Source organism: Pleurodeles waltl, chromosome 6, assembly GCF_031143425.1.
Source record: "Pleurodeles waltl isolate 20211129_DDA chromosome 6, aPleWal1.hap1.20221129, whole genome shotgun sequence".
In the NCBI taxonomy this organism is placed as follows: domain Eukaryota; kingdom Metazoa; phylum Chordata; class Amphibia; order Caudata; family Salamandridae; genus Pleurodeles; species Pleurodeles waltl.
The window spans coordinates 1,469,986,670-1,470,003,127 of NC_090445.1; positions in this window are offsets into that span (position 1 = coordinate 1,469,986,670).

Genomic DNA, 16,458 nt, shown 5'->3' on the forward strand with positions numbered 1-16,458 from the left:
GAGTCAAACAGTGAACAGCAGCATACAGGAGACACACATCGACCTGAAGAGGAGCACCCTAACCCCGTCCCCAGTCCCAACACCATCACCACACTCACCATGTCGACTCCAAAAATTCACGCTTCACCGAAAGGGAGTTAAGGACCATGGTGGACGAGATCCTGAAGGTGGAGCCACAAATATTCGGGGCTGAGGTGTAGCACACACCCATCGCCTGGAAATTGGAGTTGTGGTAGACCATTGTCAACAGGATGAATGCAGTGGGACACCATCCATACACCAGGGACGACATCCGGAAGAGATGGAACGACCTGCGGGGGAAAGTCAGGGCCATGACATCTAGGCACCACATCGCAGTGCAGATGACTGGGGGAGGGCTGCCACCAACACCACCCGACTACACCGACTGGGAGGAGAAGGTCCTCGCCATCCTGCACCCAGAGGGACTTACTGGACTCACTGGAGGAATGGACTCGGGTAAGTCATCTACAATTACCCCATATACACCACAGCTGCAATGCATGCACCTCCCCACCCCACCCCACCCACACCCACCTGGACCTACACTCCACCCAGCCATTACCCACCACATCCACCACCCTACATGCCCTACAACCCACTAGCAGGCCCACATCACTCCCGCTGTGCACAGCCACCCACCCCTGCACGTACCCACAATGGAACAATACCCCCACCACAATGCAACCCCACCACTGGCGCTAAATGCTATGTCAACCTCACAAAGGCACCCTGAAGGCCACTGAAATGAACACCAGCACAAAATAGCACAGTCCTGTACACCTCAAGCCTACATGCATATGTAACAGACATTTGAATGTCCCCCAACAGGCACCACCAGCCATGCAACCCTAACGGACGGGACAAGGAGTGCCACTGCCCTCCAGGGAGACAGAGCCACCTCAAAAAGCCTTTGCAAAGGATCCCTGGACAATGATGAACAGGCAGGCCCCTCACACATTCCAGGAATTTCACCATGCAGCAGCCCCACCCAGGAAACCACTGTCACCCCAACACCCAGTCAAGAACAGCAGGCCAGGGGAGGCATACCCACACCAGTGTACCCAGGGCACAGACCGGTGGAACACAGCTACAGAGGCCACAGTCTCCCACTCCCAACATGTAGGAAGGCGAGGGCCCCAGTACAAGTGGCACGTCCAGACCTGTGCAGGGGACACAGGCACAGGGGGCAAGGGCAAGTTCAAGTGTCCCAGTGGACCAGGCAGGAGGCAACAGGATGGATGCAGCAGCCCAGGACGTTATTGCAGAGGTATTGGGGCCTACCAACATACCCAAGACAGGATGGCACAGATTGTGTCCACCCTGGAGCAAAGTCAGAGGATGCAGCAGCAACAACCCCAATAGGCCATGGAGCAGTGGAAGTAGCACAATGCCACAATGTCCACCATTGCTGGAGCACTGCTGCAGTTGGTAAAAAAACATTCTGACACCCACACAGGACAAGAGGCCCCCACTACAGCCCAGGACAACCAGCATCTGATAATCCAAGCATCAGAAACATCCCAGGAAATACCCTCCCAGGAAACCCAAGGGCCAACCATGCCACCCCAAGAAGCTCCACAGCAGGCGCCCAAACGTACTCTTAGGCCAAGATATGGCACTGGAAACCCAGCTAAGAACAAGGCCCCCTCCAACAATTGACTCTGCTACTAATGCAAATCAACCATCCCACCCATGTACCAACAACACTTAGCTGAGGGCAATATGAAGTACTATTCGACGAAATGGACCCATCTAAAACATCCAACAAGGCTGCCACCAAGTTGGTTTTGAGGATACTCAACCCTTACGACTCCCATCACTGTATATAGCACAATTCACTCAATTCTACCAATAAAACACATTTCACACCTGTAACACTGCCCCCTGTCTTAAATTGTGAACAAAGTGGAATATGGATGCAACTGTCTAAGAACAATTTGTGCATGATGGTGGTACTGTGTGCCCAAATGGTGGCAAGGAGGGAATGCATATATTTTCTGTCAGTACCATGCAGAAGTGTTCCATGTATCGCCTATCATGACCAACCCCCCCATATGACAGAGCACACTGACAGTATAAGTAACTAACCCCAATGACAGGCTTAAGTCGTCCCACACAGTTATTGGAAGTAGAGTTGTATCAGTTGGTTCCTGGAATGGACATCTTCCCCTTCCTCATCCTCACCATCACTCTCCTCACCTCTCTGAGGTAGCTGACCTATAGCACCCTCCACCTCCAAGAGGGGGATAGAATGTCTCACTGCCACGTTGTGCAGCATGTAGCAGGCCACCACTATTCTACACACCTTATCAGGCCAATAGGCAAGGGAGCCCCCAGATATATGTAGACACCGGAATCTAGCCTTCAGAAGACCTACAGTACGCTCCATTACCCTCCTAGTACGTCCATGGGCCTCATTGTATTTCCTCTCTGCATCCGTCCTGGGATTCCTCATTGGTGTCAGGAGCCAACACAGGTTTGAATAGCCAGAATCACCTAAAAAATTGTTAAATACAGACTCGTCATTGTTATGTCCCTTAGTCAGACAGGCTGTTTTTCTGCAATGTGTCAGTTATTGACAGGCAAACTTACCTATGATCCACCCTCTGTCCTCTTGTAGTTGTTCCATCTTCTGTGGCGCACTACTGTTCCTCAACACAAATGAATCATAGACTAAACCTGGAAACATGGCATTCACATGGGAAATGTACTGGTCTACAGTACATACCAATTGGATGTTCATGGATTGAAAGTTCTCCCTGTTTCTGTACACCTGTTCACTCACTCTTGGGGGGATGATGGTCACATCGTTGATGTGTGTGCCATTGATGGCACCTATGACATGGGGAATGTTTGCAAAGGCATAGAAGTCAGACGTGATGGCAGGGAGGTCAGTACTTTGGGGAAACCGCACATAGAATTGCAGATGTTGTACAAATGCATTCAGAAATCTTGTCAGTACCTGGCTGAACATTGGCTGTGAGAAACGAGCACCCATGCCCACTGTCACTTGGAATGAGCCTGTGGTTAGGAAGTGGAGTGCGGAGAGCATCTGCACCTCAGTTGGAATGGCATGCTGATTACGATTTCCTGGAGTTAGTGAAGGATCCAGTAATGCACAAAGGTCCCGAATAGTTGCACATGTGAGTCTGTAAGTGATTATGATCTGACGCTCCACCATGGCCCACATATCCACAAGTGGTCTGTACACTGATGATGCCCTTCCTCGCCACAAGGGTCGGTACCTACGAGGTGTTACAAAAAGGAGTGATGAAGACACATACATAGGCACACTTCTCATCATTTCTGCACTTCATTGTTCATTGTAGTGTCTCAACAGTAACTGCTATCCATCATATGTGCATGTACCACACTAGGAGGGAACAGAGTAATTCATGTGTGCAACTATACAGAATGGATAGAGGCCTAGGTGCTTCATGGGGCTAGTAGGCCCTGCATTGTGAGTAGTAGGAAATGCTAGATGCGTAGGTGATGACAAAATGACTGCCCACTGTAGATCTGCCCCTTCGTTGTGGAAGTGACCTCATACAGCTAGCGGTTGACGTCACAGCTTAAGGTGGTGTTGACTGCTGTTCACACCCTCATTGGCTAACATGGATGCCAAAAGAGAATCCTGGCGTATCATGATCGTCGCCGGTGGTGACGGTGCATACCGCTGTGGAACGTACGCGCGTTCGTCATCGTTTGATCACTTGACTCCCTGATCTCGTGCGGACAGGTACTCCACTCTGTGTACTGCTGTGGCCTGCCTCTGGCTATGGATGTGCCACGTGGTGCAGGGGAAAGGGCCCGGCCTTCATCCAGGAAGAATTGGAGAAGCTAGTGGACGGGGTCCTGCCCCTGTATGGCAGACTCTACGGACGGCCAGAGGTACAGGTGAGTCTGGGTTTGGAGGGCACTGTGTGTGTAATGGATGGTGTGGATTGAACATATGTGTGCTCCTCTGAGCATGCATGGGCCATGGTGCATGGAATGCTGCGTGCGACTGTCCTGAATGTCTGAGAGTACTATCTGTCCCATGTTGGACAATTTGCCAGCTGTTCCTATCGTGCAAGTGCCTGACCTCTGTGTTCTATTTCTGTGTCGCCCTTCTAGGTCAGTGTCCACCAGAAGAGGGCACATTGGGATGCCATCGCCAAGGAGGTGCGGACCCTGGGGGTCTACAACTGGCGTAGCACTCACTGTCGAAAAAGAGGTGGGAGGACCTGCGGCGCTGGGCATGAAAGATCAATTTGGCCCAGCTGGGAAAGTCCTCCCAACGTGGAAGGGGTGCCCGTCGGGCACTGACCCCCCTCATGCGACAGATCCTGGCGGTGGCGTACCCAGATCTGGATGGGCACTTGAAGGCTGCACAGCAGTCACAAGGGGGTGAGTACTCATTGACCATGCTTCAGTTTGGAAGTATGTCTGGGTGTGCAATAGGGCTCATGCTGCTTAGAGCAGGGAATTTGACTGGTGTCCATCTACTGTATGTTCCCCAAAGGGTGTAGGGATGTCCCTGTCAGGTTTCACCTGCCTGAGCTCCAAAAGTATTTTAGGGGGTGGGTGCAGAGCAGTATTCTGGTCAGTAGTCAGGGGCATGGCCATGGGCATAGTGTACGGTGCTTCCTGTTGGGTGGGTTTGCTGGGTGGGTGTATGTCTGGCCATTCTGTATCTGCCTTCAGCTATTTACAAGTGTCTCTCCTGTTTTGTCTCCCCATCCCTGTTCTCTTGTGTTGGTTTGGTACAGCATCAACATAAGGAGAGGGAGCTGCGGCACCGGCAAGTGGGGAGGCAGCGGCCCACGGATCCTCCGAGGCAGAGACAACGGACGCCCAAGGGACCAGTGGGTGGGAGGGCGAGGGGACTTCCACGGGGGAGGCTACTACCACAGGAGGTAGTGACTCTGAGACCTCCTCCGATGGGGATCCCCCAGCGGTGGCGGACCCTAGTGCACACACCACTACCATGAGATCTTCCACCACCCCATACCATCACCGCCCTCCCTTCTGCTCCCCCCAAGTTTCATGTGCCCGCCCACCCACAGAGGTGGGCGTCTCCTTCGCCCAAGGCACCGCCTCCCCTGCCCCAGTCAGCTCTGCTGCCCTCACAGAGGAGGCTATTGACCTCCTGAGAACCATCTCTGTAGGGCAGACAGCCATTGTCAATGCCATCCAGGGGCTAGCTCAGAGGTGAAGCAGACAAATGCCTATCTGGATGGCATTCACGGTGCCATGTCTGCACTACAGAGATGTTTTCAGGCTCTGGCCTCCTCTTGGACGGCAGCCAGTTTCCCTGGCAATTCCGTCCCCCCTCCAACCTCCTCTACCCCTTCCAGAACCCCACTCCCTTCACCAGTCCAAAGCACACAATCAGACCCACTGACAGGCACATCAACACACAAGAAGCACACTGCAAAACACAAGCACCACCCCTCCCACCACAAGCATTCACACAACCAACAGACACCTGCACACACACCAACGTCCACTTCCCCCAGTGTGCCCACCTCTTCCGCCTCTCTGACTGTCCCCTCTACATTCACACCCTCATGCACTGCACCTTCACTCACTGTTACTGCTCCTCTTCCTGCACTCACCACAATCACAGACAGCCATTCATGCACCCCATACACCACACCTGCACTCACCACCTCTACAGTAGTTGACACATGCAGTACACTCACCAGACTTGCAGACACCCACACAACATACATCCACACTAACTGTCTGTCTTCTCCCACTGTGTCCACCCCTCCATCTCCCAAGACACACAAATGCACCAAGACACCCACCCATCAGACACCCACCACACAACAGCATACTGAGCAGTCACCTGCACCCACTACACGCACCCCTACACCCCATACATCCACTCCCTCTGCCTCCACTCCCACGGCCTCATCCACGCCCACCCCAATTGCTCCCAAGAAACTTTTCCTCTCCCGTGCTGACCTCTTCCAACCCACTGGCCCAGCCGTCTGGTCCCCAAACGTGCCCACCTCCTTGCCCTTTCTGCTCCTTCCACATCACAGCCCACTCCGGTCCACCCTTCACATTCCCGTGCCCCTTCCCCAGAGAAGAAGAAGGCCCAGTCAGAGCTTAGGCCATCCCAGCTCCACTGAGCCAAACAGCCCCCACCCCCTTCAAAGGAGAAGCCCACCCCCCCTCCACCCTCCACAAGGAAGTCAAAGGCCCACCCCATCGTAATACCCACCCCCTGCCCCCTTCCGTGAGGTTCCTGGATCCCCATATGGTGTCCCGCTCTGTGGAGTACCCAGCACTTGTGGGAGTCAAGTGGGGCCCGTTGTGGCCCATGACGATTGGGATTTTATGGACTGGCCATTGGCCCTGTTTGCACTGTTTGGCTCAGTGAGCTTCTTATTAAAGTTTCTGTGTGGCCTGTGTTTGGGCTGCACGCAGTTACACCCTGGTGTTTGTTTTACTTTTTTATTGGTGTGGGGCTTTTGTATTTACTATGGTCAAGTTTCATTAGCCTTCAGTCGGGTACGTACCTCTTGGTGTGAGGTGTATGACTTGTGCTGCTGGGAAGGATTGGGGGGGCGTTGCCTGATGGGTGGAGTGGGTGGGTATGTATCTGTGACCTTTCCTCCCTTGTGTCGTAGGTTGAGGCACTTACCGTTGTCGTCTTCGCCGGCGGTCTTGATCGTGTAGGTATATGGCAAGGAGCAGGGCTTGCATGATCTGCAGCTCTCTATCCATGGCTGCCGCTGCACGTTCTGTGGGATTCTGGTACGTGGTTCCTTATATTGGGTTCATTCCGCCTGGCTTTGAGTGGCGGTGGTTCCCGCCCCGGAACTGGCAGCGGAATGTTGGTTCATTATTTGATGGGCGGGTTGGGCCTTTCCGACGGCCTGTGGGTGGACTCTGCCGTAATCGGCGGGACTCCTCTCCTGGCGGTGGGTGGTTGGCGGGATGAGTGTGTTTCGTTTGGTTCATTATTTGGCGGTCCAGACCGCTCCTCTGTTGGCGGTTCCTACCGCCGGCGTAGCGGAACGGACTGCCATGTTCGTAATGAGGGCCTTAGTGTGGTGCTTGTGTTTGCTGTGACACTCTTGGGGGTTGTCTTGTGTGCATGCTCGTCTGCCTGTGTGCTTGGGATGGGTTGGGGTTGAGGAGAATTGGACTGGGAAGTTGAAGTTGGAGGGGGGACTGTTGAAACAGGGACAATGGCTGCCATCAGAGAGAAGGCCAGAGCCTGAACCGATCTCTGTTGGGCCCGCAATCCACCGTGAACGGCCTCCAGGAATGCATTTGACTGCTGCATCTGGAATGCCAGCCACTGGATGGCATTCACAATGGTTGTTTGCCCTACAGAGATGGATCTCAGGAGGTTAATAGCCTCCTCACTCAGGGCAGCAGGGCTCACTGTGGCAGGGCCTGAGGTGCCTGGGAGGAAGGAGATGCCCACCCTCCTGGGTGAGCAGGCCTGGGCAACTCTCTGAGGGGCTACTGGGAAGGCGGTACTGGTATGGGGTTGGTGGTTCTACCTGTAGCTGTGGTGGTCACAGAACTGTCCGCCACAACCAGGGAACTCCCATAAGAGGAGGTATCAGAGTCTGTATTGTCCCCTTCAGTCTGTTCCCCTCGCATCTTCCATCCCACTGGTGCCCTCAGCGTTGGTGGACTCTGCCTCCAGGGTCCTGTGGGATGCAGCTCCCTCTCTCCCAGGTGCCTCTGCTCCTCCATCAGATGATGCTATTGCACATAAGGACAGGATGACAAAACAAGAAGTGGGAGAGAGAGACAAAGGATGCACTGGGTCAATGACTGCACCAACACCACCGTTGGCATACACAGCACCCACACACACAGGCCAGGCCTACGCACTATGCATGGGACTACCAGTGAAATGGCTGGTCACCAAGGAATGAGGAGGGAAACACACCGCCAATTGCAGCACACCTGAGACCCATGCAGCCCTGCCCAGGAGTGAATACTGACAAGCTAAGTAAACAGTATTTCCCATTCAAACCCTTAGTCACCAGATGACCTACGCTGCTATGTCTGGCATGGCCTAGGGGCACCCAAGGACATACAACCACCACCCGATACCACCCCACCAGCCATAAGTTGTAAGGATAACCACTGTACTCACCCCCTTGTGGCTGCTCTGATTCCCTCAAGTGCACTTCCAGCTCAGGGTAGGCCACCGCCAGTATGCGGGCCATCGGGGGGGTCAGGGTTCGACAGGCACCCCCTTCGCATTGGGAGGCCATCCCCAGCTGGGCCTCCGTGGTCTTTTGTGCCCAGCATCTCAGGTCCTTCCACCATTTGCGACAGTGGGTGCTCTCTCTGTCATAGACCCCCAGGGTCCACACATCCTTGGCAATGGCACGTCATATTCCCTTCTTTTGAGCGCTGGCCTGCAGAGGCAATACAGACAGGAGAACAGCATTAGACAAACAGTCCAGCCAGTCACACAAATGGCCCACCATACCCATTTCCATCACCATTGGCACACACATAGCCCAGCCCAAAACATGTACACCGCCAAGAGGATATCCACCCACTCCCCTTACATGAGGCCTTCACACAGAGCTCCATGCATTCATGCCACATGCATTGTGCCCACATTGTACTCACCTGTTGGTCTGTAGGCCCATACAGCAGTCCGAATTGAAGGCTGGGGCCCTTTCCCCGGTCACACAGGCCATGGTAGCTTCCAGACACAGGTCACAGGAGCGCATGCAGTGTAGGTCCTCTCCTATGGAAGGTCAGGAAACAAGTGAGGAATCAGATAGAAGATGGCGATCACGTGCAAAGAGGTGAATAACGTCACCGCCAGCGTAGATCACCATTGACCACTGTACCCCATAGGGCTTAATATTAACCAATGAGGAATTGCACGGTGGTTCACAAGCTGCCTACCACCATGGCATTACCTCACTTCCACTTGTTCCTACACCTAGGACAGACAGTTGCCATTTCAGGGGAGGTGAACAGGCCTATCCATTATTGCTGCGTCACAAGATAAATAGGCACATACTTCACTAATTAAACTGTCGCATAACATGTTTGCACATTGCGAACTGCTGTTGTGCCTCCATTGTTCAGTTTGTGACAGCCTACTCACTCTTGTGTCCCTTAGATACCTACCGCTGTGGATGAATAGGACATGGAGACATACCCCTGTGTACTGACTTCTGGTGGACTTGGCTACACTGGAGGACAAGCACATTATACTCACCTATAGACTGGACAGGGCCACAATCACGGAGCTGTGTGCCCAATTGGAGCCTAACCTGTTATCTGCTATCCGTCACCTCACTGGGATCCCCCTTCTTGTGCAAGTGCTATCAGTGCTCCATTTTCTGGCAAATGGTTCTTTTCAAGTGACAGTGGGCTTGGCAGCAGGAACGTCACAGCCAATGTTCTCAAACGTGCTAACAAGAGTGTTGTCTGCCCTGATAAAACACATGTGCAACTACATTACTTTCCCCCGGTTGAGGATTTGCCCACTGTGAAGGCCGAATTCTATGCAGTGGGACATATCCCCATTATAATTGGTGCAATTGATGGAACACATATTACATTTGTGCCCCCAAGCCAGAATGAACAGGTGTTCAGGACTCGTAAGAGTTTCCACTCTATGAATGTGCAGATAGTGTGCTTGGCGGTATAGTACATCTCCCACGTCAATGCTAAGTATCTTGGGTCAGTGCATGATGCCTTTGTCCTGAGGAATAGCAGCATCTCAAATGTGATGGCACAACTACAGATGCACAGAATGTGGCTGATGGGTGAGCCCTCGTTCCCACCCTGTATATGTTGGCGTATGCCTATGGTGTGGGCCATATAGGAAAGTGTGTGGCTGAATGTTGTCCCTCAATATTTTCAGGTGACTCTGGTTACCCAAACCTATCATGGCTGCTGACTCCTGTGAGGAATGCCAGGACAAGGGCAGAAGAATGTTAGAATGAGGCACATGGGAGAACCAGAAGGATCATTGAAAAGACCTTTGGCCTACTGAAGGCCAGGTTCCGGTGACTCCATTCAACAGGTCGATCTCTGTGGTACTCACCCAAGAAGGTCTGCCAGATAGTAGTGGCATGCTGCATGTTGCACAACCTGGCCCTCAGATGGCATGTACCTTTATTGCAGGAGGAGGAGACTGGAGGTGCCCCTGTTGCTGCAGTGGACCCTGAGGACAGTGAGGATGAAGAGGCAGAGGATGAGGATGTGGACAAAAGAACATCTGTGATTGTCAGTACTGCCAACGACACGCAGGTGAGAAAGTGCAACCTTACATTTCTATGACTATTGTTGTATTCTGTGTGGCCTTGCCATGCTGGCATTACCCACTTCTTTGCCCTGCTTATTTCTACCTCTGGATATTCATTTTGCAGATGTTGGTGATATGACACATTCTCCTGCTGTGACCACAACAGCCGGCTACAGGTCATAAATTCTTTGCTCATTCTATGTACAGTTCATTTGCAATGGTTGTAGCTATTTCCATCAATACAAATTTGCAATACATGAAATACTAGTAGTCAAACTTTGTCCAAGGGTGTTTATTGTAGTGATAAAATGTAGAGGGGAAAGTGCAATGGAATGGGGTGATGATGGAGGAAAGTCCAGGGTATTGGTCCAGTCTGTTTGTAGCACAGGTGCATTGTCCATGGGGACATATGAAGGGGAGCAATGGCAGTTCAGGGTGGACAAGGTGACTGAGTGGGACACAAGGGGGACAATCAGGAGAGTCTGAATTCCTGGCGGTGGTCTTGGCAAGTGTCTCTGGCTTCTGTCTGGTTCGCAGGGAACGTTTGCGGGGTGGTTCACCTTCTGCCGGGGAGGGGTGCTGGTAGCCTTTTGGTCCTGTGGCGGGCCTCCTGGCCACTGATGGCAGCGGAAGTGGAGAGCTGTTCAGATGACTGGCTAGTGGTAGTGGCCCACTGGTGTGACACTGCCTCCCACATGATGTTGGCCATGTCTGCCAGCACCCCTGCTATGGAGACCAGGGTGGTGTTAATGGCCTGCAAGCCCTCCCTGATCCCCTGATACTGTCTCTCCTGCAGCCGCCTGTTCTCCTGCACATTGTCTAAGATCTGGCCCATCGTGTCCTGGGAATGTTGGTAGGCTCCCATGATCTCAGAGAGTGCCCCCTGGAGACGGTTCCCTGGTCCTGTCCTCCCCCTGGCGCATAGCAGTCCTCCCAGTGTCCCTGTTGGCCTGTGCCTCTGCCCCCTAAACGGTGTCCACTGCCACTGACCCCAGGTCCCTGATTGTCTTGTGTAAGAGGTGTGGCCTGAGGTCCCTGTACAGGTAGGCACACTGCTAACTGACGTGTCCTGGGGACAGAGGTGTGGGTATGCTGGGTGGGTGCTGTGGTGTTAGTTCCTGATGGGGAAGGCTCTGTGGTGGTCTGTGACTAGGCTTGGGTGACTGACTGTCCAGTGGTCCCTGATGGGCCAGGTAGATTGTCCAGATTCTGAAGTCCAGAGTTACTGTCATCACTGTGGGCCTCTTCTGCTGAGGGACTGGATAGTGGTGCCACCTCCTCTCCAGTGACATTGGCTGGGGTACCTGTGGGAATGTAAATGATGTATTATGCTTCAGGTGTCTCACATTTGTACTTCTGTTGCTTCCCCTCTATAGTTGTTGTTCCCCTGTCACCTTTGGTTGTGTATGTTGGTGTATAGTGGTTATGATAGTTGCCCTATGCTGTGCATGCTTTGGTGATGAATGTCCATGCAGGGCTGGGAGGGGTTCCATGCAGTGGTACATTATGCAAGGCTTGGCATTGGGATTAGTGTGATGTGATAGTTGTCGAGATGGGGCCACTCACCTGAAAAGCAGGATGTCTGCAGGGGTGATGGTATGCCCCCGACCTCCTGGAATACCTCTCGGCACTTCCTGGTGGACACAGAAACCCTGGCAGGTGTCCCAAAAGGAAAGGGGGAGTGGAAGAGAAAAGGACAAAACACTGCGCGTCTTGCCGGTCCAGCGAGGCACCCTGTATCTTCGGGGGGCAGGTTGTTGTTGATAGAGTGATAGTAGAGTTAGTGCACCCAACTTCCTTGAAACTGAATCTCTCTTTCTGATATGGGCACAGAAGCTGTAGAAGAACACCGGGATGCTCCAGCACTTTTCTTGGATAATAATAACTGTTGGCACAATTACTAACACTGCATTACCAAAACCCCAAACTGAGTACCATAACAATAATTATTGCGACACTAGGGCTGGCTTCACAGAGATTCACTGTTGCACACTACAATTAGAACTGTGGTTGCACTTATCATGCACAAGAAAGACAAACAAGGGCATTAATTATATCACGCACAACTTTCCTGCATGCATAGGGTTAAACTAAAAGGAACAAAAAGCCCACAGCGTTGACCCTGTCCATGATTCTCTGCCATTGCTCCATCTTCCTTGCTATTGATATCTGCTGCACCTGTGCTCCAAATATCTGTGGCTCTACCCTGCCGATTTCCTCCACCAAGACCCTTAACTCCTCCTCAGTGAAATGGGGGTGCCTTTGTAGGGCTATGGATGTTATGTGATGTGTGTTGGTGAGGGTGTGTTGCGTAATGTGTTCGGGTGCGTGATGTGGAGTACGTGAGGGGTGTATGGGTGTGAGTGGTGTGTGTGTCTAGCTGTCGCAGTGGTCTTGGTGTTAGTCTTGTGGCAATGAATTGTATTCGTAAAGGGTTGTGGCTACTGTGGGTGTGCGTTTTATAGTGATGTGGGTGTGTGGTGTGTGTATGGGTGTCTGGTGTGTGTTGGCAAATGTGGTGCTGTATTGTCTGTGGGAGTCCATTGTGAGCGGGCGGTGTTTATCACTGACCTTTGGTCTGCAGATTTGTGTATGCAGCTGTATTCTGTCGGATTGGTGTGTGTGTGTCATAATATGGTGAACGGATATTCACCACTGCAGCGGAAAGCTGGCGGCCGTCAGTACGGCGGTAAGCGGCATTTACTGCCAATGTCAAAATGAGGGCCTATGTCTGCACAAGTTTAGTGGTCATTTAAAACAAAAACGTGCTATCCATAAACGCCAATGGACCACTGCACAATACTTTAGTTACATTAAAAAATAGCCCATCCTTATGTCCATTAAATGTAGGTGGGATGTAAATCTTTGTTGTTATAAAAAGTGGGTTGTGGTTCTAAAAAGTTGGGGAACCACTGCTCTAACAAGATCTTGAGTGATGTATGTGAATAAATGCAAAAAAGAAAAACCTCCTTTGTGAAACCACATAAGAGGAAACAAAAGATGGGGAAAATAATTTAAGGAAAGACAAGTTTAAAGAAATACAAATAAACCAAAAATTTAAGAAAACATTTTCAAGTAATGATAGATCATTTTAATGAGAAATACAAAATTACCTTGGGTTTAGGATAGTAACGGGTTTATAGGTTGTGGGACGAATAATCTTTTGTGCTGCTGAGGATTTGTAGTCTGGTTTGACTGGAATGCAGAAATAAAAAGGGAATTTAGGGTTCGTGAATGGGTGGTGTTTAGGGGTGCTGAGAGTTTTTAAAGTTCAGTGATGAGAAGAGGTTACAGGTTTTGAAACGTTTTCAGCATTCATGATTGGGAGGGGAGGGGTTTTACTGGTTCAGGGATGACGTACAAAGGGGTTTTATGGTTTAGCGATGGGTAGCGTGTAGGGGTGTTAAGGGTTTTTTAGCAGTCATGGATGGGTGAGTCTGGGAATGGTGAGGGTTTTAAGGGATCACAGATGGTTGGAGTGTAGGCTTAAAATGTTTTTTTAGGTTTCAGGTATGGAGGAAGTTTAGGTTCAGTGAGGGCGTTCAAGGATGGGAGGAATCTAGGGTTAGATTGGCTTTTTGGGTTCAAGAATGGGTGTATTTTGGGATTTTTAGGGATGGTGCAGTTTTGTTGTGGTAAGGGTTTCTCAGAAGACAGGGATGGGTGGTGTTTAGGGTCAGGAATGGTCAGATATACATTTTGAAATAAATTCCCTGGAAGTAAGGCACTGAAAGAAACATCTCTTACAAGATTGTTTCTAGGGGTAAGACCTGCAATCGTTGCATTACATCTTAACAAGTAGGCATGCTAAATTCACTTTGGAACAAAAAGATATTCTACAAATTGGTTTATATGAACTAAATGAAACAGTAAATACCAATCATTCAGATAACGTCCAGTAAACAGTTGAAATGAAATAGTTTCTCAGTAATGGTAGTCCATGACATTTCTATAAAATCACATAAAACGGAATGCATAAACTTTGGTTCACATTCTGTGGAAGTTCCTTTTTAGGTCAAAGCCTACCATACAGCACGGCTGCCTGGTTGCTAACGACATTTTGTGGTACATTCAGAAAGCTTCCCTGGGAAAGTATTTCACCCGTTGCTTACCACTGGCTTTTTGGTTTGTAACTCACATTTTCTTGCTTTGCTGGCTTCCCTATTCATTATTTACAATATCATCCTGCTCCTTTTTTGTAAGTAGGCGTTTAAATGCGGTTATCTTGTCACATTTGCTGGTGCATTCAAAGACAGAGGTCAAGTGTCAAGCTCCGTCTTCCAATCGAGGTTGGCATTTACTTTTCCAAAGTGAGTGGATTTATCTGACAATCATGCTAGCTACTCTGAGTAATTCTGAAGTGAAGTGGAAACAAATATTTTAATACAATCAAAACAAATCTATTCAAAACAAATCAATACATTGGGTGATGAAATTTCACACAATATATTTAGTGCACTTTATACTTTTATCAGTGAAACTGTATGTAGATGCAAATGTAGTAGCCATTTCATTGAAGATGTGTTGTTTGTAAAGGCAGTTCACTACCACATCATGCATACTCCACTCTGACACACTCCACTCTGCAACGCACCACTTCACCCTACTCTGCACTGCACCACTCAACCTCACCCTACTCTGCACCAATCCATCCCACTCTACCCTGCACCACACCACCCACTCTACACCACCACTCCACCCCACTCTACTCTGTACCACACCACCCCGTACCACACCACCACACTCTACACCACACCACTCCACTCTATAACACCCCACTCCACCCCACTCTACTCTGCACCACTCCATCCCACTCTGTACCACACCACTCCACCCTACTCTAAGTTGCACCACTCCACTGTACTATGCACCACTCCACTGTACTATGCACCATCCACTGAACCCCACTGTACCATGCACCACTCCACTCAACCCCACTGTACTATGCACCAGTCCACTCAACTCCCACTCTACTATGCACCACTCCACTTAACCCCCACTTAACTATGCACCACTCTACTATGCTTCACTCCAATTAACCTCCACTCAACTATGCACCACTTCACTCAACTATGCACCACTCCGCCCAACCCCCACTCAACTATGCACCACTCAACTCAACCATGCACCACTTCACTCAACCCGCACTCTACTATGCACCACTTTGCATGGTCCCCACTCTTACTATGCACCAATCTGCTCAACACCCGCTTTTACTATGTACCACTCTGCTCGACCCCCACTATACTATGCACCACTTCATTTGACCCCACTCTACTAGGCACCACTCCACCTCACTAGCTACCACTCCACTTGACCCCACTCTACTATGCACCACTCCACTTGACCCCACTCTACTATGCACCACTCCACCTCACTCTACGATGCACCACTCAACGCCACTTCACTCTGCAATCCTGCTCTCTACTCTGTACACTCCACGCCAGTACATTCTATGCCACTCAGTCTACACCACTCTAACTCTGCACCACTGCAGGGAAGTACAGTGGAGAAGGAGGAAGGAAGCAAACAAAGGTGTACGCCATGAAAGAAGGATAAGAGGGAGTGTGAGGAAGGAGGAGAGATCGATGTGGATGTGCTGTCCTTCACACACACACTCAATAGTAATTCTTTCACCCTGCAAAGGTTTTCTGCCATCAAACAATGTTTTTGTGCATCATAATAGCTATTCCTGATCAGAGATAATAAAGTGTTAGTCATACCATAAGGATGACCTTTTTGGTGAAGAATCGCATTTTGACACTTCAAACAAGTAGTAAAATCACATGGTATTTACTTGCTGCATACTTCCAGTGGCCCTGGAAAACATCAAGGTAAGATCACCATGGAGGGCACAAATCAAAAGAGAATCCAGCGTTGGTATACTTACAACATGTTGACAAAGGATGTCAGATTACAACATACCTGTTGTCACATTTATGCATCTTCAAACTGCATATTCTCTAGGTGCCAATGACAAGCCCTGTGTATGCAACTTATATAGTTCAAACCTAACTACACACACCAGAGCAATATTCATGAAGGGAGTGGGGCGGGGGGTTAAAATAGGTACAGCAATGGAGAACAAGGCATGAGTTTCAAGAATAGGTTATTCTTATTTGCTCATGATCATTGTACTCATTATTTCAATTTTTGAAGGATGAGAAGCTTAGTTTACATAAAGACCTCAG